Raw genomic sequence first — 21,407 nt, 5'->3', positions numbered from 1 at the left:
TTCCCTTGTGGCCTTTGTCCCCAATATAATCAACATTCTCAATAGGGGCGACTGAGGAACTAGCAATAGGACATTGGGAGACTCCATGCCCTCCACCACAAGTGCTACAACTCATCACCGATTCTGACTTCGAGCTACTACCCATGAGCATGTCTAGCTTTCGAGACAACACATCAACCTTTGCGGCAAAAGCATCATTAGCATTGACTTCATAGATTCCGACCCCTTTTTGTGGTGCACCTCTTGAGGCCCAATGAGACTCATTGCTTGCCATTGATTCAAGGAGTTGCTCTGCCTCATCATGGTACTTGTTACTAAGAGATCCACCCGCTACGGCATCAATTAATTGACGAGTTGCATAATTCAACCCATTGTAGATGATCTGAACCCGCATCCAAGAAGCAAAGCCATGATGGGGGCATCTTCGAAGAAGGTCCTTGAATCTCTCATAAGCTTCAAATAGTGTCTCCGACTCTCCTTGTTTGAATGCCGAAATTTCTTGCCTCAGCTTCGCCGCTTTGCTAGGAGGAAAATACCTTCCCAAAAATTTCTCCACCATATCTTTCCATGTTTTGATCGACCCCGGCGATAAGGATGTGAGCCACCGATATGCTCCATCTCTCAAACTGAAAGGAAATAATCGTAGCCGGATCGCATCGTCAGACACCCCGTTTATCTTGAAGGTAGAACAAATTTGAAGGAAACGGGAAAGATGATCATGGGCATCTTCATTTGCAAGGCCATTAAATTGGACTGAATTTTGGACCATGCCGATGGTGCTTGCCTTGATCTCAAAATTATTTGTGGCGATGGATGGGCTTGCACACTAAATTCTTCACCTGTGAATTGTGGCCTTTCATATTCGGATAAAGTACGTCTTTCTTTGGCCATGATTACAGATTCTGTGTCCTTAATTTCAATGTTTCTTTCACTAATGCTTTCGCCTACTTCCCTAAGTCTCTGATGCAAGGTTCTCTCAATTTCACTGTCTTGTGCAACTAAATTTGATTGATTTGCTCGTGTCATGCATAGTACCTTGCAAAGTCAAGAAAGATAAAGAAAGTTAAGTTCAAGAAAAAAATAAGACAAATGAAAGGAAGAAATAAAAGAAAAGAAAAAATGGTTAGAGCAATAAGCTAGAAGTTTCCTAGAATTCCTTAATTTCCCCGGCAATGGCGCCAAAAACTTGATTGATCACCCGCAAGTGTACGGGGTCGCCAAGTAATACCTTGAGCAAAAGCCCAAGGATCGTATTCCACGGGGTTAAGGAGCTCCTATTACTCCTCCATCACTCACTTTCTAACCTTACAATTCAAGCATCGTATACTAATCTAATACAAGCAAGATTGTAAATAAAACACAAGTGTAACAACACCAAGTCAAGCAAGAAAATCACAAGAGCAATGATGATAAGAATAGGCCTAGGGATGAGGATTCCCAAGAGTGGTCATCAACATATAAGGATGCATGAAAATACATGGCACGGGTGATTTAGACCGACGGACCTCAACAATAGTTCAACCCCAATTTCTCAGCGGCTAAACCCTAATCCCGTACAAATGATGACAAGGATCTCTCCTTAATCATATCCCTACGATTGCATTAAGTGAATGGAGATCACGCAACAAGGACACACTTAACCTAAGTTTATCCTCATGGTTCAGAGGGGCTACCTACACCCAATTTCTCGGTATGTTGGTCAACAAATACCCCCATTAGCTCATTAACGATCTAATACACTGATAAACCCCTAAATGTACGTATTTTATACATATTGATCTTGTATTATTTGTGTATATCTTGATGAATTGATGCCCGTTTGAGTATAAATTTGTTCTTTTGGTGTTGCAGATCATAAATGTGCCGAATGTAGCTCAAAAATGCAAATTAGATGAATTCGACATCGAAAACGGCATTTTTGGGGTCCCAGCACTGTAGCGTTAATGTAGCTGATCACTATTTATGATGCGGGCATTTGGCTGTGAGCTTCACGGGCTCCATGCGCCCGCATGGGTGCCCGTGAGGTTTGCTGGAATTTCACAACCCTCGGTACTGTAACAAAACACTGTAGAAGAAACACTGTAGCTAAAACAGTGTAGCTGAGTACTGTAGCACCAGCATGTTTTCTGGGCATTTGGCTGTGAGCTTCACGGGCTCCATGCGCCCGCATGGATGCCCGCATGGACTGACGGGATTTAAATAGAACATGATTTTCTAGGGCAAAGGGAGAGTTTTTGGGGAGTTTTTTTCTCTTGGGCCTCTAGGGCCGCCGTCCCACTCTTCCCACCGGGCGATCTCATTTGCGCAAGGCTTCACCAAGAGGGAGACAAACTTTGAAGGAGAAGATAGGGAGAAGATCCTAGTCATCAAAAGTATCATTTGAGGAGAGATCTCTTCAAATCTTCAAGATCTTCACCATCTAAGGGGATCTAAAGCTAGAGGGAGTAGTTCTTACTTCTCTTCTTCTTTATTTGTTCCTTGGATTTGTATGAGTGGTCCTCTTTTCATGAGGCACTAACTTATTTGTGATTTGGATATGATGAACTCTAGGGTTGATTGTTTGTAATTTGGATGATCATCTTTATTGATGTATTGTTGGATGTTGTATTTCTTTTATGGAAACTTGTAGTTTGTGGTTCAAGTCTTGTGTACTTTGATGTGTTGATTTGCATGAGAACTCACGTATTTCAACTTCTAGGTTGTACTTGGTTGCGTGACCATCGCCCTTTGTACTAGACACACTTGGCTTGGAAGGGATGCATGTACAAATACACCGTGACCATCGGGTATTTTTGTACCCTCCAGACAATTAGGGGTTGGACCTAGTTTTGAGTATCGACCACGATTAGAGATTTCCACGAGTGTAATGCAATCATACGAGGATTTGGGCGAAGCGATTCTGACCCAATACTTGTATGGGATTAGGGGTTCAATTGCCGTGACCATCGGGTTGAGCTAATTTAGGATTCTCTTGGCCCAACTACCATCTCGCATTTCATCCTAAATTCAGGGACCTAATGACAACCCTAGGGGGATTCGTTGTCCAAATCACTCACTTCATCTGTTTGATTCTCCCTTGAGTTCGTATTGTGTGTAGTAGTACCCCGGATTTCATTGTAGTTAATTCTTTCTCTATTTATAATTACTATTCATCTTTCGGAGTGTTAGGCTAGGAAATAGACGACAGGGAAGTAATAGTAGCTCCTTGGGCCCAGGGAATACGACCCTCTCGTGCTTGCACGAGAGGTATTACTTGATGACTCCGTGTACTTGCGGATCGCTCATTATACACGCGAGTAGGTCACGTCCACATGTACAACTCAAACAAGAACTAAGGATTTCTCCACATAATAGTTCTAGGCATGAAACACAATGAGCCAAATCATAAATCACACCAATGCATATCAAATATAAATGTAGCATCCAAAATACAAGATGAACCCCCCAAGGTTCACCTACATTTGGCGCCCTTGGGGGTCTAGTGTGCCATCATACAAATAGGTATCTCAAACACAACAAAAGCAAGAAGTAAATGCATAAATGACACTCCCTAGTCCGAATGATGAAGAGGAGAGAGAATGCCGGCCGAATGATGCTTCTTCTAGCCCTAGAGATGCCGAATGCTTCTCCTCCTTTGATGATGAGGCTTCCCCTTTAAGTTCAAGCTCTTGATCTTCCAAAGCTTCAAGCCAAACTTTCTGAAAGATTGGTGTCTTCGTTTCTCTCCTTCCTCCAAGTGATGGCTGCCAAAAACCCTTCAAAAGTCTGCCCTAGAGTCTCCAAGAAGTCCAGCCAAAAAAAATCCCCAATCTATTTCCAAAAATCCCTCTATATACCATTTATCATACCCCATTGATGGCCTCCATCCCGAGTGCTATACCACTCCCTATGGCCCCAATCATGAGTGCTATACCAAGTGCTATACCACTCTCTATGGCCTCTATCCTGAGTGCGATACCACTCACTATGGCCTCCATCCTGAGTGCCATACCACTCGCTATGGAGCTCAACATTGACACTATTTGGGGTAGGCAAACTCCATCAAGTAAATATCTTCTATTATAGCTACAGTGATCATCCCAGGCTCTATACCGGGCAGCATTGAGGCCGTATGCCATGATCTAAATCTTGACTTAAAACTCTCTAGGTACTATAGTGACAGCTACAGTAATCTTGCTACAGTGTCGGTGATACATGTACTTTGCTACAGTGAATACCCCTACAGTACCGCCCCCTGGTTTTCTTCTCTTTTTCACCCGAATCATATCCTCGTGTCATCCATGGTGTTCCCGTGCCCTGCAAAGCAAATAACACATAATTAAGCACAAAACGAGAATCAATTCTAATGATAATACAAGAGGTAACAAATACGTACACTCAAACATGTACATTTAGACACTTATCACTTGGAAGCAAGGGCCGGTTTTTCTTGGATTACCTCGACTCATTAAACTCGGTTTAGAAGCATTTAGTGAATCATGAGCTTCAGGTTAGATCCTAGGGGGAGCATTGCCCGGGTACCTTATCTTTAATGATTGAGATCTCCTTTACTTGTTTTCTTGCTCGTTTGCTTGCTTATTAATTCTCTTGCAATTAGTTCATTTCATCATATCCATTGATTTCGACTAGATAACTAAGAATTGGTTAATACTAATACTTCCGTTCCCTGTGGATTTGACTACCCACTCACCTGGGTAATTATTACTTCAACACCCGTGCACTTGCGGTTTACACCTCAATGCTTCACTCTGTTGCACTCGCAACTAAGCCCCAGCGGAGGGTCATCCCTTAGCTCATTTGCCCTATTATGGCCGCAAAGAACTCGAGGAATGGAGGTAGAATCTATCACACCGGAGGGGAAAGGAGACGCTCCTGTACTTCTCGACTCACCCTCTCAACCCTCTCTAATCAAGCTTTGTCTAACTCTTGTGGTGTGTCACTCACTCACAAAAGTTACCACATGAACTCTCAACTTTGGTGTCACTCTAAGGGAGTATTCAAACAATCAAACATTCAAGATTGGAAGTCACAATAACATCAATTAATTGAAAGCATAATAAAAAGATTCAATAAAACTAATACATCCTAGGGTTCATAAATACCCAAGTACCCACTAGGGGTTTAGCTCTCCATGGAGCACAATACAAATGATAATGAAATCAAATGTAAAAGAAAGCAATCCATAGGAAAAAACTCTTCGATAATCATAGCGATGGTCTTGTGGAAAGTCCTCTACTCGTCGCAAGATCCCCTTATCCGGTATAAGATACGCCTCGCCGAATCAATCCGATGGAGGCTCCCTTACCAACCTTCTTCCAAAGAGATGATGATGTTAGAGCCATAGAACCTCTCCAAATCTCTATCCAATACCTCTCAAAACCCTAGCCGCAGCCCTCTCTCAAGTTGTGGAAAAGATGGAGAAAAGAATATTGAAATCGGGGGTGAAATCGGCCTTAAATAGGTTGGAATCGGGATTCCACACGCCCCTGTGGATTTTCCACATGGGCCTGTGGAATTAACGCATGGGCGTGTGGAATTTCACACTCCTGTGTGGCTCCTCTGTTTTGCTCCTTCTTTGGCCGGCTGTAAACAGTACCTGCTACAGTGATTTGCTATAGTGATTACTACATTACCCTGCTACAGTACCGTCCCAAAATACTCCCAAATCCATGCTTTCATCGAGTTAACATAAATGGGCACATGTTCACGTCGTAGATCATCTTGGTTCTTCAATAAATAGTCACGTTGGTGGAGATCTTGCTAAATATGCACAAGCCGGAATACTAGGATTTAACTGCCTTCGTGCCCCTCCAAATCATTGCCTTAGCTCGAATACAAGGAGGCTGGCACACATTCTAGCATTCTAAACCCGACTCATGTCTCCACGTTTGAGCCTTCTCAAGATCTCCTCCAAATAATGTGTAAAACGATCTACAATGGCTTCTTTCACAAATAATCGGCCTCACAACCCAACCTGCATAAAAGTACATAAATACACACGTATTAGCGCTAAAACCTGACAAAAGTAATTATCATCATAAGGAAAGAACGTTTCACCTTCTTATCACACAAGCACTTATCAGTGGGCAATTGAAACAATATGCCCCCGAACTCCTAGTGGTGTGTTTGATGGAGCAAAATCCTTGGGAGTTGAATTCCAATGGGTTGTGAAGCACACACGGCCAAGTGTAAAACACATTGACCGTGTCTATGACTAATCCTTTCTGAGTGTATAATGTCCAAAATAAAATATGGAAAATAAAATACGAAATCATAAAGAAACTAAGAGAATGACGCATCAAGCATTGGTGTCTGCGGCGGTCGGCTCTGCTACTGCTGGTGGTGGTGATGTTACAATAGGTGGATAGACTGGTGCTGGAGCGAGTGATGGTGGTACTAGAGATGCCTGAGGGGTTCTCGATTGCATGATGAATGGTGAGGCAGCGTCTCACTCTAATAGATGTTGTAAGATGTCGAGACATGCATCACCTCGGCATGTTGCGCTACTTGTGTTACACGAACCTCTGTAATCTCGGTCTATAACACCCCTACAACACTCTCAAGCCTCTCGAAATGATCATAGGCTTGAGATAGGGAGGACATGCGCACTATAGGCGGCTCCTATGCTACAGGAGGTGCGTCGGTCTCCATCGGCTCTGGCTGCGGCTCAGGAGCAAGCTGAGACTCCTCTCCTGCGTTACCTCCGCCCTCGACTATCTTTAGGGTAGGCGTAATCAACGTATACACTCCCAGCTAACATATGCAAACCATCCCCATCAACCTCATAGTCTCTATGCCTAGGGGAGCAAGTATACTTGCCTTCTCGGCCCCTTGGATCGCGTCAAGTAGACCCATACCCACGATGAGCCTTGTGATGCAGGGACCAGAGAAAAGGATGCCGATCCTGGCATACTATCCCTGATATCGCAAATACTCTGCCAAGATATGTCCCAGGTGTATCGGTGTGCTCTGTACCATAAAGTATAAATATAACAGCTTTTATCGACTAAGCACACTGGTGCTGTCACCATGACAGTTAACTGACATGCTTAGAATGGCGTGAAGATATCTGTAACTTGACCCGAAGAGACATGTGGCTTTAGATACCTTGGGCACATACTGCCCCTGTCCACACAGTGCTTTGTATGCGCGCTACGACGTCAAAGTACCGGGGTAATCTATAGGTAGTTGCTCATAATCCTCTGTGTCTATGAATACCTAGTCAGAAAGCCCCAGTCTTATAAAAAATTGAGTCACGCTCATGCTGTGATAATGTCCGAGAGCTCTAAACTATATAGCGCTTATGCTGTCAAAACTGAAATACAAGAGGTCAAACTCGAACGATGCTAACACCTCGAGCATCAACGTGCGAATAGCAGGGTCCCTAATCGACAATAAGCGACTCCAGCTACCCACAGACAACAACTCTTCCATCTCATCCGCCATATCCCCTGCTGACTGAATCTATCTAACGGTGCTCATGTCTGGCAATCGCATTTAACCAAACCTGAGCTTCAACAATCACTCAAACCAAGTCTGGTGCTCGAGAATGGCGAACTCCATATGTTCTGCCTCAAGGGAGTGTTCTCTAAGACATTTACCAGCAGCAATATTTGTCCTAGGTGCCACATCTACAAGAATTAAAAAGAAATCAGTCAAATTGGCTCACAGGAGTGATACTGTAGAAATTCACACGGTCGTGTGGAAATTCCACACGTCTGTGTGGTTCCACGAGGCGTGAAAACTGCACGGCAAACACACCTCCCTTTGTGCTCTCAGGATAGCACACTTTATCTCTGAACGCATCACATGGGCGTGTGAAAATTCTCCATGCCCGTGTGCCCGACCCACAAGGGTACCAACACGGCCCTTTGACTTGTCTGATTAACCGAGAAAAATTCTAAGTGTTCCACATGCCCCTGTGAAAATTCCACACGGGCGTGTGGATCTTCACAGGGGTACTCACAGGGCATTCACACGCCCCTGTGTCTTCTTGAGATTTAGAAGAACTCTCTACAGGAATTCACACTGCCCTGTCACAATTACCCAAGCCCGTGTGTAATGCATAGGATCAGACACAGGGGAAAACACACGCCCCTGGGTCTTCTCGGGATAGATCTCTGAACACAAACACTGGCCTGTGTGGAATTTCCACAAGGCCGTATGGAATTTCCGCGCGGCCGTGTGTTTTCTGTGTATTACTTAGAAAATATCACAGAATTAGCAGAAAATTTCTGAACATTTACAAGTACTCAAAGCATGTCTGTATTATGCAAAAGTAACTAGAGAAACATGAATAACACACTCATACGACCAAGAAACTTCACCAAAACACATTTAAGCACATGAAACCACCAAAGATCCATGAGAAAATCACAACAATAGCATGTAAAAGATCAAGACACCAACACTTGCTCTTATTCATGCAAACGCTAACTAAAACCTAGAAAAATAGTAAAGACTTGGGTTGCCTCCAGGACGCACTTGTTTAATGTCACTTAGCTTGACGTACCTTGCTTTACCTCACGGGGGTTCATAGATGAAGATTTCCCTCTTACCCATGACCTGAAAGCACAAAGGTTTGTCACCCTTACTCCATTCTTACTCATCCCCATTAGCCTTGGGGCGTTTCTTGCGACGTCTCCTTGCGCCCTTCATCTTCGGGAGCATCTTCTTCATGATTCCCCGTGTAGGTTGTACCTTCTCCTCTAGACCAAGCATTAAGACTTCTTCATCCAACACTCCTTGGTCTAGCAACCCCTCGTACAGTTCCAGATTCATCATTTCATGCACATATTCATCGATTAGTTCATTGGTATTGTCAAGAAAATAAAGAGTATCATCAAAGTCGAGAGAATGTCGCATGGATTCGGCAAGGAGGTATGTCAACTTGTCATCGCCAACCCTCAGTGTCAACTCCCCAGTGTCCATGTTGATAAGTGCCTTGGAAGTGCGCAAGAATGGCCTTCCAAGTTTCAAAGGAACATTTACATCCTCGTTGACATCCAACACTATGAAGTATACAGGAAATATGTACTTGTCGACCTTGACAAGCACATCTTCAATGATGTCCCTCGGATGTCTCACAGTTCGGTCGCCCAATTGTAATATCATCCGAGTGGGCCTAGGCTCTCCCATGCCTAGCTTTTGAAAGAAAGAGTATGGCATGGCATTGATACTAGCCCCGAATCCGCCAATGTCATCTCTTCACACATATTACCAATGTTACACGGAATAACAAAGCTTCCAGGGTCTTTCTTCTTGTTCGGCATATTCTTTTGCAACACCACCGAACAAGAGGCATCTAAGATCACCGATGCACTCTCCTCCAACTTCCTCTTGTTTGTCAAAAGATCCTTCAAAAACTTCACATACCAAGGCATTTAGGACAATGCCCCCACAAAAGGAATGTTGATGTGCAATTGCTTGAATAGACCAAAGAATTTCTTGTATTGCTCATCATTTTGGGCATTCTTTAATCTTAAAGGAAAGGGATTCTTGGCTTTAAGGTGGGGGTGCAACCTCATTCTCCTTGTTTGCTCTTTCCTCAACCTCCACAACCTCAGGTGCTTTTACATTGGTTTTCTCATTTGGAAGCCTACCTTCAACCTCACGACCACTTCTCAACGTGATTGCCTTCACATGTTCTCTTAGATTGGTTTTGGTGTTACTAGGCAAGCTTCCTTGTGGCCTCTCTAACAATGACTTCGCAATTTGCCCCACTTGATTTTGTAGATTGTGCAATGACGCGGTATGGTTATAAAGTGTAGCTTCGACCCATTGGAATCTAGTATCCGATGATTGGACGAATCATGTCAAAGCTTTCTCTACGTCAGTCATTTGGGTCTCCAAGGCTGAAACTCGATTCTCCATAATCGTGGCTTATTGTTGTTGTTGTTGGAAACCCGATGGTGCCATGGCTTTTTGTTGCAATTGATTATTCCAAGAAAAGTTCGGATAGCTCCTCCAACCCAGATTGTAGGAGCACCACTAATAGAAATAGGCCAATCGGATAGAGCATGGCCTCCACCACATCTATTACAATTCATCACGGCTACCAATCTAGGAGAAGTTAGAGTGTCTAACTTCTTGCTCAACAACTCTACTTGGGCCGCTAACGATGTAGCCGTATCAATCTCATGGAGACCAGCAACTTTCTTCTTCTCTCTTGCATTCTATTGGTAGCTATTCAAACCCATTTCTTCAATCAATTGTCGTACTTCTCTGAGGGTCTTGCTACCTAAGGTATCTCCTGCTGCTGTATCAAGTAACTGCCTTGTACTAGGGTTCAACCGGTTGTAAAAGTTCTGATTAATCATCCACTCAAGAAACCCATATTAGGGGCATTTCCGTAGGAGTTCCTTGAACCTCCCCTATGTTTCAAATAGAGACTCCAATTCCGTTTGCATGAAAGAGGATATTTCATTCCTACGCTTTGCAGATTTTTCGGGAGGGAAATATCGGTCAAGAAAAGCTTCTACCATCCCTCCCATGTAGTAATCGATGCTCTAGGTAATGAATGTAGCCATTGTTTTTCTCTCCCCTTCAAGGAAAATAGGAAGGCTCTTAACTTGATAGCATCATCCGTAACACCATTGATCTTAAGCATGTCGCACACTTCCAAGAAATTCTCTATGTGACTGTTTGGATCCTCATCGGCCAAACCATTAAACTGTGTGGACTGCTGTAACATAAGGATGAATGCCGCCTTTAGCTCAAAATTCTAAGCCATAATCATGGATGCACAATACAAGATTCTGTGACCAAAACTGAGGGTCTGGCATAATCGGAGAGTGTCCTCTGCTTATTCTGTTCTGCCATGTTATCCGGCCCTTCACCTTTACTCAAGATAGATTTAACAGTTTTTGTACAGGTTCATTACCCCTTTTTCTGAGTGTTCGTTCAAGTTCCGGATCTCCTTCAACCAATGTTGAAGGGTTCCCTCAGGTCATAACCTGGAGATGTAACCAAAGAAAGAAAAATAAATCAGAACGATGATAAAGTAAGAAAGTGTGAAATAGAATAAAAGATGAATAGCTAATATAGCAAAGTGCAAAGTGTCTCTAAAACGCCTATTCCCAGGCAACGGTGAAAAAAACTTGACAACGCCCCTTGCCTGTGACCAGCAAGTGCACGGGTTTGTCGAAGTAATAAATTCCTAGGTGAGTGGGTGATAAGTGCTTGTGTGTTAAGAATGTGAAGTGTTCTTTCCTTATGATGAGGATTACTTTTATCATGTTTAAGCGCTAATACATGTGTATTTGTGTTCTTTTGCGCATGTATGGTTGTGAAGCTAAGTAATAAGAAAAGAAGCCAAAAGTAGATCGTCAACACACTATTTGGTGGAATCTTGGAAGGAAAAAATGCGAAGACACAAGTGGGGCTCTAAGATACGTGAATGTGTGCCAACCTCCATGTATTCAAGTCATTACAATGAGTTGGAGGGGCATAAAGGCAGTCACATTTGCGTATCCCGACTTGTGCATTGATAGCAAGATCTTCACCGATGAGGCCTTTGATTGAACAAGAGTTGCAATCTACGGCATAAAGGTGCATCTATTTATGTTGCCTCGGTGGAAAGTGTGGAATTGGGAGTGTTTTATCGGAGTACTGTAGTAAGTTACTTTAGTAATACACTATAGCAGTTACTGTTCACAGCCGGCCAAAAATCAGATTTTTAGAGAATCCACACGGGCATATGGAAATTCCCCACGCTCTTGTGGAAACTCCACAGGCCAGTGTAAAAAATCCACAGGGGCATGTGCATGCCCGATTCCAGCCTTATTTAAGCCACGGTACAGCTCGATTTTGGGAGATATCTTTTACCCTTCTCTCCATCTTTTAAGAGGTCGTTGGATAGGGTTTTGAGAGGCTTTGGCAAGTCTTTAGAGTAGTTCTATAGATTTGACACAGCGCTTCGCTTGGAAGAAGATTAATGAGGGAGCTTTTATTGCCATCGATCCGGCGAGGTGTGCCCTAGGCTCGACAAGGGGACCTTTGGAGAAGAAGAGGCTACTCCACAAGACCATCGAGATGACTACCAAGGGGGTTTTCCTATGGATTACTTGTTTTTACTTTCGATTCCATTGTTGATTGTATCTTGCTCCATGGAGAACTAAACCCCCTAGTGGGTACTTAGATTTTGTAAACCCTAGGATGTTAATGTTTCTTTGACCCTTTCTTATGCATTCCTTAATTGAGTTTCAATCTTGAATGCTTGTTAAATGATTTCTCCATTATAGTGACACTATGGTTGAGAGTTAATCTTGGTAACCTTTATGGATGGGTGGCACGCCATGACGGTTAGACAAAGCTTGATTGGAGAGGATTGAGAGGGTGAGTCAAGAGGTAGCAGAGCGTCCCCTTTCCCCTCTGGTGTGATTTATCCTATCTCCAATTCCTAGAGTCCTTTGCAGTTATAATAGAGTGAAGAACTAAAGGATGAACTCCGTTGGGGCTTAGTTGCACGAGCAACAGAGTGAAGCATTGAAGTCACTTTAGTATCTGGGGCTTAATTGTGACTAGGAGTCTTTCACCTGGACTAAAGTGTTAGATCCACACATAGGAATAGGGTTTATCACTTGGAATCCCTAGAACTTCATGCAACTTTGCACAGTGTGAGGTATTGAGATTGAGCAATTTCTTCACCGGGACATAGTGTATAGTTAGTCACGGTTAACCTTAGGTTTGGGACCATGTGCTTTAGGATTTCCACGACTTATTAAGCATTAGTTAGGAAGCATAATAGTAGGTCTTGCACTTGAAAGATTAGTCCTAGGTGGAGCATTATTCGAGTAATCCACTTCTATCGATTGCCTTTCCTCTCACTTACTTGGGTTTCTCGTTCTTGTTTCTTTGTTTTTTTGCTTACATTACACTTTATCAACACAATCATTTTTCATCTTCGCTTGGTTAAGTAGCAATTTTAGTATTTTTATTCCCTACTCCCTGTGGATACGATACCCCACTCACTTGGGATTTATTACTTTGACAAGCACGTTCACTTGCTGGTCACACGCAAAGGGCGTTGTCGGTATGATATCATATCCACAGGGAATACTGATTAGAAACACCAAGATTGCTATTTAACTATAATGAAGATGAGTCAATGATAGTGTGAATAAAATTTATGTAAAAAAGAACTTAAAGAAATAAGAAAGAGAAGAACGATAAAATGAGAGGAAAGGCAATCGATAGAAAGTGGAATACTCGGACATTGCTCCCCCTAGACTTATTGCTTCAAGTGCAAGACCAACTATTATGTCTCCTAAATGATGCTTAATGAGTCGTGGAAATCCTAAAATACACGGTCCCAAACCTAATGTCAACCGTGACTAACTCTACACTATGCCCCGGTGGAGAAATCGTTCAATCTCAACACCTCACACTGTGTACAGTTGTAATAAGCTCTAGGGATTGCAAGTGATAAATCATATTCCAATGTATAGATCTAACCCTTTGGTTCAGGCGAAAGACCCCTAGTCAAAATTAAGTCGCAGGTGCTAAAGTCACTTCAACGCTTCACTCTGTTGCTTAAGCAACTAAGCCCCAATGGAGTTCATCCTTTAGCCTTTCACTCTAATGTGACCACAAAGAACTCTTGGAACATGGATATAGGATAAATCACTCCGAAAGAGAAAGGGGACGCTCCGCTTCCTCTTGACTCATCCTCTCAACCCTCTCCAATCTAGCATTGTCTGACCCTCGTGGTGTGTCAATCATCTACAAAGGCTACCAAGACGGATTCTCAACCCTAATGTCACTCTAAGGGAGAAATCATTGATTGATCGCCCGCAAGTGTACGGGGTCGCCAAGTAATATCTTGTGCAAAAGCCCAAGGATCATATTCCATGGGGCTAAGGAGCTCCTATTACTCCTCCATCACTCACTTTCTAACCTTACAACTTAAGCATGGTATACTACTCTCATACATACAAGAATATAAATAAAACACAAGTATAATAATTCCAAGGCGAGCAAGAAAATCACAAGAGCAATGATGATAAGAATAGGCCTAGGGATGAGGATTCCCAAGAGGGGTCATCAAGATGTATGGATGCATAAGAATAAAATAGCAAGGGTGATTTAGACCGACAGAACTCAACAATAGTTCAACCCCAATTTCTCGGCGGTTAAACCCTAATCCCGTACAAATGATGACAAGGATCTCTACTTAATAATATTCCTACGATTGCATTAAGTGAATGGAGATCATGCAACAAAAATAAACTTAACCTAAGTTTATCTTCATGGTTCGGAGGGGCTACCTACACCCAATTTCTCAGTATGTTCGTCAACAAATACCCCTATTAGCCATTAATGATCTAGTACACGCGAGTAGGTCACGTCTACATGTACAACTCAAATAAGAACTAAGGATTTCTCCACATAATAGTTCTAGGCATGAAACACAATGAGCCAAACCATAAATCACACCAATGCATTCCAAATAGAAGTGTAGCATCCAAAATACAAGATGAACCCCCCAAGGTTCACCTACATCCGGTGGCCTTGGGGGTCTAGTGTGCCATCATACAAACAAGCATTTCAAACTCAACAAAAAATAAGAAGTAAATGCATAAATGACACTCCCTAGTCCGAATGATGATGAAGATGGAGAATGCCTGCCGAATGACGATTCCTCTAACCCAAGGAAGGCCGAACGACAATTCCTCTAACCTAAGGAAGGCCGAATGCTCCTCCTCCTTTGATGATGAAGCTCTCCCCTTGAAGTTCAAGCTCTAGATCTCTCCAAGCCTCAAGCCAAAAACACTCTCCAAAATGATGTCTTCCTTTCTCCTCTTCTTCCTAAGTGTTGGCTACCAAGAAGTCCCCCCAAAAGTCCTCCAAAAGTACCTCATATACTCCCAAAATCACTATCCAAAATGGGCTCAATGAGGACCTCATTGAGCCGCTCATTGACACTGTTTGGGGTAGACAAACTCCACAAATGCTCTCGGAATAGTATCCATACTGGCTCAATGAGCACCTTCAAATAAACATCTTCTTTTATAACTACAGTGATCATCTCGGGCTCCATACCGAGCAGCATTGAGGCCGTATGCCATGATTCAATTCCTGACTTGAAACTCTCCAGGTGCTACAGTGGCAGCTACAGTGATCTTGCTACAACATTGATGCTATATAAGACACAATTAAGTGCAAAACGGGCATCAATTCTTATAAAAATACATGCTAGAGGCAACAAATACATATACAAAAATATGTACATTTAGACACTTATCAATCATTCAACAAGCATTCAAGATTGGAACTCAATTAAAGACATCAATTAAGGAAGACATAATAAAAAGTCAATGGAACAATAATATCCTAGGGTTTACAAGTCCAAGTACCCAGTAGGGGGTTTAGCTCTCCATTGAGCAAGATACAATCATTAATGAAATCGAAAGTAAAAGCATGTAATCCATCAGAAAACCCCCTCGGTATTCATGTATTTGTTTATTTCATGTATTTGGATCATTGTTTACATGCTAGTGTTACCAATGATGGCTTGTTTCTTCTTGTCAGATTTTTCTAGCATTGATTAATGATTGATGTGAGTTACTGACATGTCTGAATATGTGTGTAAACCGCAAGTGCACAAGTGTCGAAGTAATAAAATACCCGGTGAGTTAGGTAGTCGAATCCACAGGGAACAGAGTTACTAGTACTAACTTCTTCTCTGCTTTCTAGCCTAATGATAAATGGAAAGGTGTGGTGATCTAATGTGCAAACGAAATGAATACTGGAGACGAATATGCGTGAAATGGAGGGAGATCTCAATCAGTAAAAGTGGGGTATTCGGGCAATGCTCTCCATAGGATTCATGTATTAGGTACCGAATGAGCAAAGTGTTTCTATGAAGAGTCAGTTAAGTCGTGGAAATCAAAATATAATTAGATCCGGCCTCCCGATCACCGATACTAGTCCCCTACGAGGTCCCGGAGGAGAAATTGCTCAATCTCAACACCTCACACCACATATGACCGCAAAGCACTCTAGGGATTCCAAGGGGTGTATCTGATTCCTAAAGATTGATCCAACCCTAATTCCTGGCGAAGGATCCTAACCCCTGACAAGGTCAACTTGAGTATATCCCGCAAGTGCACAGGTTTGTCGAGGTAATAATCCCGGATGAGCGGGTATCGAATCCACAGGGAGTAGGGAATAAAAACACTTAACCCGCTTCTTAGCTATGTGAAAAATCAATAGTGATAAGTGATAAACGCCTAAATGTATGTATTTTATATGTATTAATCTTGTATCTTTTGTGAATATGTTAACGAATTGATGCCCGCTTTTTATGTCTAAATTGGTTATTTTCGATGTTGCGGTCTTAAATGAGTCAAACAATGCTCAAAAATGCAAAATCGGATGAATTCGACATCAAAAAGCGGCATTTTTTTGGGGTCCCGGCACCGTAGCGACAACATGTAGCGACATCGTAGCGGTCATTGTTCTTCTGCTGCGCCATTTGGGTCGGGAGTTTCACGGGCTCCACGCGCCCGCATGGATGCCCGTGAGGTTTGCTGGGAATTCTCAAGCCTCGGTTACTATAGCAAAAACACTGTATCACCGGCAGGTTTTTGGGCATTTGGCTGTGAGCTTCACGGGCTCCATGCGTCCGCATGGGGCGCATAGAGCCCGCATGGACTGACGGGGTATATAAGAAGCTGATTTCTTCTAGGGCAAGGAGAGGAGTTTTTGGGAGAGTTCTTCAAGCCGATTTTCACCAGTCTTTGAGAGGCAAGATTACATGTTTTGGAGAAGGGAAATCTAAGGGAGAAGCTCGGATTTGGCTAGATCTTCATCGATCTCTTCTTTGGGAGTTTGTAGACGACGAGGGAAGCCGCCCCCATTGCGGCGTCCGTGGAAGCCTTTCCACCTAGCTTGGCTTGTCTTCCTTCTTCCATTGTTTGAGGCAGTTTTTATTATGCCATTTGTAGTTGTTTGCATGGATTTGTTGCTTAGATTTGTTTGTATGGACGAGTAGACCCCAAGGTCACCGGATGCCGGTGAACCTTGGGGTGAACTTGTGTATTTGGATGATTTAAGTTTGTTTATTGCAATTGTTGTGTTTTGAGATTCATTCTTGGTGCATTTGATGTGTTGCTTACATGAGAACTCTGTAAACCAACTGCTAGGTTGTACTTGGTAGCGTGACCATCGCCCTTGTACTAGACACACCAAGTTTGGAAGGGATTCATGTACGAATACGCCGTGACCATCGGGTATTCTGTACCCCTCCACCATTAGGGGCTAGACCAAGTTGTGTTCCGGCTCTAATTAGGGATTTCCCACTTGTTAATGCAATCGTATGAGGATTTGATCGGAAGAAATTCGTGTCAATACTTATACCGGATTAGGGGTCAATGGCCGTGACCATCGGGTTGACCTAATCTAGGAAATCTCTAGGTCCAAACCTTCAATTGCATGACATTCTTAGCATCCTGTGCACTTTAATAGCCCCTAGGGAATCCGCATCCGTGACCGTTCCTTTCCCCTGATTTTATACCCCTCTCTGTATTGTAGTCTCCACTTGTAGTTATCTTATTTAAATTAATAGATTTGGGAAACCTTTCGAATCTTTCGGCTAGACAATAAGCGAAGAGGAAGTAAGGGTAGATCCTTGGGCCCAGGGAATATGACCCTTTCGTGCTCGCACGAGAGGCATTACTTGACGACTCCGTGCACTTGCGGATCGCACTCATCAATAAGTGTGACAATGATTCAATTCTCACAAGTAAAATCAACAAGTAATAGAGCACGAGTAAAGGAGAAGGTAAGGCAATCGATAAAGATGGGGTACTCGGATAATGCTCCGCCTAGGACGACCGCTTCAAGTGCAAGAACCCTCTATTATGCTTCCTAATCAATGCAATAGTAAGTCATGGAAATCCTTCATTACATAGTCCCAAATCTAAGGTCAACTATGCCTAACTCTATACCTGTCCCGGAGTAGAAATCGAACAATCTCAACATCTTGCACTCGCATAGAGTTGCAATGAGCTCTAGGGTTCCCAAGTGATAAATCTCTTCCTAATTTTAGACCTAACCCTTTGGTCCAGGAGGAAGGTCCCTAACCATGATTAAGCCCTACATACTAAGATCACCTCAACGCTTCACTCCGTTGCACTCGCAACTAAGCCCCAGCAGAGGGTCATCCCTTAGACCATTCACTCTATTATGGTAGCAAAAAACTCGAGGAACGGAGATAGAATCTATCACGTCGGAGGAGAAAGGGGACGCTCCTGTACCTCTCGACTCACCCTCTCAACCCTCTCCAACCTAGCTTTGTCTAACGCTCGTGGTGTGTCACTCACTCACAAGGTTACCAATGAGAACTCTCAACCCTAGTGTCACTCTAGGGGAAATATTCATACAATCAAGAATTCAAGGTTGGAACTCACAATAAACATCAATTAATTGAAAGCATATTAAAAAGATTCAATGAAACAAATACATCCTAGGGTTCACAAATACCCAAGTACCCACTAGGGGTTTAGCTCTCCATGGAGCTAAATACAATCAAAGAAATAGAATGTAAAAGCAATGAATCCATAGAAAACCCCCCTCGATAGTCATGTCGATGGTCTTGTAGAGAATCCTCTACTCGTCGCAAGGGATCCTTTGTCCGGCCTAGGATACACCTCACCGGATCGGTGCCGACGAAAGCTCTCCCAATAACCTTCTTCCAAACAACGTGCGATGTTGGAGCCGTAGAACCTCTCCAAAACCCTAGCCGAAGCCCTCTCTCAAGTTGGGGAAAAGATGGAGAAAAGAATACTGAAATCGGGGCTGAATCGGTTATATATATGGCTGGAGTCGGGTGACTACACGGGCTTGTGGATTTTTCACACGCCCATTTGGAATTTCCACACGGGCGTGGATAATTTCCACACGCCCGTGTAGATTCTCTGAATTCCTGTTTTCTCGGTCGGCTGTGAACAGTGCTGCTACAGTACTTTGCTTCATTGCTCTTCTGCAGTATCCGGCCTGAATAGCTTCCCGAATCCATACTTTCTTTGGGGTAACGCAAATGGGCACACGTTCATGTCGTGGATCACTTGCTTCTTCAATAATAGACAAGTTGGTGGAGCTCGTGTTCTACGTGTATAAGTCGGAATGCTCGAGTGTGACTGCCCTTGTGCCCCTCCAAATGGATGTGCCAACTAGAATACGAGGAGTTTGGCACACACTCTAGCATCTCACACCCGACCTATGTCTTCGCGTTTGAACCTTAGTAAGATTTCCTCGAAAATCGGTGCATTACGATCCACATTGGCTTCTTTCCTTCATACTCAACCTCACAACCTTACCTGCACGAAAGTAATATAAAAACACACATATTAGTGTAAAAACCCGAGAAAAGTAATGCTCAATATAAGGAATGAACGCTTCGCATTCATATCGCACAAGCACTTATCAAACTCTCCCACACTTAAGCTTTTACTTGTCCTCAAGAAAAAAATTAGACATTCTGTGCATAGATGAAGGAAATATTGAAAGTGCTTAGCCTTAGGTTCACTAAAGTATACAAAGAGAGCATTTTACAAGTAAGGGAAATTTCAACACTAAATATGAAAGATCAAAGCTCTAGCTAAAAACGTGAATCAAAAAGGACAACAAACCCGAAATCGTGTACGTGTGTGAACTCACTCAAAACAACCCAAGGTATACTCCTCAAAGTTCTAAGTACAAGGGACTTATTTATCTACAAAAGTGACAACACTTTTAAAGATGGTAGTAGCTTCACACATCCTCTAAGGTAGCCCTTTCCAAAGAGGCTGCTAAGGTGGCTTTCACACTTTCGAGGTGGTAGCTCTTTCTACCAGAGTGGTAGATTTCACTCATCCTATGAGATAGATCTTTCTCTCATTAGGGCATCTAGTATCTGACTTATGAGAGTAGCTTCATACTTCATAGGTGGTAGCTCTTTCCACCCAACAAGCACAAATAAACAATAAAACTATTTGTTCCTTCTTTTCCAATTTTTTTTTTTAGAATTTAACACAAGAAACAACTATAACTAGTCCCTTTAACATCAAACTTGAGTTTCCAAAAGAGTCTAATAAGTGAGTAGTGTAACAAGTATATATCGGGTAAAAATTCAAAGAAATTCAAGCAAGAACTAGAGCATGAAACCATTCAATGTTAAAATTTTCTCCTAAACTCAAGAATACAATCATTGTAACTAAGGTGAACTGCCATTGGCTATGTGAGCATGTATATCAATCAAGAACAATAAAAAGGATGTGCGCACTATGAAACTCCCCCCCACACTTAAGTTGTACATTGTCCCCAATGTACACATGCAAGCTCACTCAAAATGTATTTCATTAAAAAATAGATGTGGGAGAAGCAATCAAAACAATACTCCCCTAACACCTAGTGTCGCGTTTGATAGAGCTAAGTCCTTGGGAGTAATGTTCCGACGGGTTGTGAAGCTCACGTGGCCAAGTGCCGAAGCACCTTGGACGTGCCCATGACTAAGTCTCAATTCCCATGATGACAAGACCATCTACACGCATACACGAGGGGGTTCAGTGAAGCTCAATAAAAACAAAATATCTAGAGTATATATAAAAGATAAACAATGAATACAACCCGAGATGCAAAATGAAAATAAACTCAGAAGGAGAATCCTTTCTGAGTTAACAAGTTTAAAAATAAAATGCATAAAAGGAAAATAATGTAAAGTCAAGTGTCGGTGTCGCGCTATGTCAGCTCCTCTTCTGCTACTGGTGGTGGAGAAACAAAAGGTGGATCCACCGGTGCTGGTATAGGCGATGGGGATGCTGGAGGTGCCGAGGGAGCCTGAGGAGTCCTCGGACACAAGACAAATGATGAGGCAACGTCTCGCTTTAAGATCTGCTGTAATACGTCAAAACGTGCCATGAACTCTGTGTACTAAGTGACCTGCGTAGCCCTAATCTCGGCAATCTCTGCTCAAGTCTTAGCCACCTCTGTCCATATCACTCCCACCGTATTCTCAAGCCTCTCGAAGCGATCATGGGCTCGAGATGGTGAAAACATACGTCACGGGGAGCGCCCCTCACCGCCAAAAGGTGCCTCGGTCTCCATCGGCTCGACTAAGGGTCGGGGAGCGGTCAGGGGAGCAGTCGGGAAGCCTCGGCAGGATCACCCTCACCCTCAGCTATCTCTGGAGCTGGTAATACAAACACATAAACCCCTGTCTGAACTCTACGGACCATCCCCATCAATCTCAGTGTCTCTAAACTCAAGGGAGTAGGTATACTCGTCTTCTCAGCCCCACGAATCGAATCCAAGAGACCCATGCCCAGCACTAATCTCGTAATGTAGGGGCCCGAGAAGATCGCTCCCAGTCTAGCATAATGCCCCTGATGTCTGATGTACTCTGCCATGATGTGTCCTAAGTGAAT

At 43.1% G+C, this 21,407-nt stretch overlaps 2 non-coding genes across 2 annotated transcripts; both read left to right on the top strand.

Moving 5' to 3' along the window:
- Nucleotides 1-404: 404 nt before the first annotated feature.
- Nucleotides 405-511, top strand: LOC120266010. Its single transcript, XR_005537853.1, has one exon. It is a non-coding gene; the product is annotated as a small nucleolar RNA R71 (small nucleolar RNA).
- Nucleotides 512-10,329: 9,818 nt separating this feature from the next.
- Nucleotides 10,330-10,436, top strand: LOC120266222. The gene has a single exon (XR_005538064.1). It is a non-coding gene; the product is annotated as a small nucleolar RNA R71 (small nucleolar RNA).
- Nucleotides 10,437-21,407: the final 10,971 nt, after the last annotated feature.

This window comes from Dioscorea cayenensis, chromosome 7 (assembly GCF_009730915.1).
Source record: "Dioscorea cayenensis subsp. rotundata cultivar TDr96_F1 chromosome 7, TDr96_F1_v2_PseudoChromosome.rev07_lg8_w22 25.fasta, whole genome shotgun sequence".
NCBI classification, from domain to species: Eukaryota; Viridiplantae; Streptophyta; class Magnoliopsida; order Dioscoreales; family Dioscoreaceae; genus Dioscorea; species Dioscorea cayenensis.
This window is presented reverse-complemented; position numbering and strand designations above follow the sequence as displayed.